Source organism: Sturnira hondurensis, unplaced genomic scaffold, assembly GCF_014824575.4.
Source record: "Sturnira hondurensis isolate 20B ecotype Veracruz unplaced genomic scaffold, ASM1482457v3 Scaffold0001137, whole genome shotgun sequence".
NCBI classification, from domain to species: domain Eukaryota; kingdom Metazoa; phylum Chordata; class Mammalia; order Chiroptera; family Phyllostomidae; genus Sturnira; species Sturnira hondurensis.
Genome location: NW_028073768.1, coordinates 1 through 1,588, shown reverse-complemented (window position 1 = coordinate 1,588; position 1,588 = coordinate 1). Strand labels below are relative to the sequence as shown.

The 1,588-nt window shown below is 33.4% G+C and overlaps 1 non-coding gene across 1 annotated transcript; it reads right to left on the bottom strand.

Annotated features, from left to right (window-relative positions):
- Nucleotides 1-1,122: 1,122 nt before the first annotated feature.
- On the bottom strand, nt 1,123-1,313 carry LOC118998940 (U2 spliceosomal RNA). The gene has a single exon (XR_005069005.1). It is a non-coding gene; the product is annotated as a U2 spliceosomal RNA (small nuclear RNA).
- Between the last annotated feature and the right edge of the window lie 275 nt (nt 1,314-1,588).

The following is a 1,588-nucleotide window of genomic DNA, read 5'->3' as shown; positions in this document are numbered from 1 at the left end:
CCTGCATTGTAACACCGAATTAGTAACCAACTATGTAAAACACTTCACTTCTTTGAGCCTGTTTTCTCATCTGCAAATAGGAGCACCCAAGTATGTTTCAGCTTAAAGGTCACAGCCCAACTATAATTTTCCCCCCAAATGTTTCTTCTATTAAAAGTAAAATATAGGATTTAGATAACACACATTAGAATACAATACATTTATACAGGCCAAAAAGTATTTGTCGAACATTTTTCTGTCTGTTTGGCCTATTATCAAGCAACTAGTCTATTTTTTCAATAGTATTTTGACATAAATAAAAAGTGTATATTACATCCATCTCACTTACTTATTTTTACCTTTCAAGCTATACCACATTGATTTCACAAATATATAGGTTCTGTGTACCTCCTTTGTTACCAAGATGCAAACAATACAAAATATAGGTAATAAAAAGTATAGTTGAAAAATAGTTTCAAAGCATGTTCCCAAGTTTTTTCTGCACTCATCTCTTTACCATTTTGATAACACTGTCAATGATAAAATGCATGAGAAATGCACAAATGTAATAATATCAAATACACCGGGGCATATTTTTAACAACAGTTTTAAAAAAAAAAATCTCACTTATTTAAGAAAGCTCAGTAACTGCCAAAAAGACCTTCGTTTCATTATTCTGAGTTTCAAATTTCATAAATCCAAAGAGAAAATTAAACTGCAACAATAAGAAGACTGAATATCAACTGGAAAATGCAGAGTTCTGATGTTAAAATACCCTAATAATCTAGCACCAACTACTATAGATTGCTATTGGACTTCTACAAATCACTAAACGGGGTTAACAAAAACTACCGGCCATAAATATCGTGTAATACTTGGTCCTTTCAAAATTGTTTTCATACTCTCGTATACTTAATGTTAGACAAAAAACGTCATGTTTAAATAAACAACGCCATCCATACAATGAAAACTATCAATCAAATTAAAATGCACCATTTTATTACTTAATTGTCAATAATCTACAGGTACTAAGTACAATTCTCAAAAGGTAATGGCTCTATCACAAGCACACTCGATTTCCAACACCAAGTACAGTAACTGAAGTTGTAACACTAAAAGGTCACTTTTTTTTGGTCCCCCTTAAGAAGGGGCACCATTTCCAGAAGTACCACATTACCGGGTCTATCCTCGGAGTGGATGGAGTAAGCTCCTATTCCACCTGCCAGCTCCAAAATTCTATTTAAGATAATGTCCTCGGAGAGAGGATGTGTCAGATATGAAACTGATAATAACAGATACTACACTTGATCTCAGCCAAAGGGCCTAGAAGTAATGACAAGGTCACTTCTTCAATAAGCCTCGCTTCATTAGTTGCTCTGACCCAAAGTACTGAAGGATTTCCCCAACGCTAATATCACTGAAACGCTTACTACCTTTGACACCTGAAAATAATAAAGATGAGATTTAAGACATCTATTCACTAAAATGTACATAGACTGTATTCTTAGGTATTACCTTAAAACTACCAATCACAATACACGGAAGGCTTCCATGCCAGCACATAATTTGAAACTTATTTTTATTATGCAATGAGAACATGAAATATTAA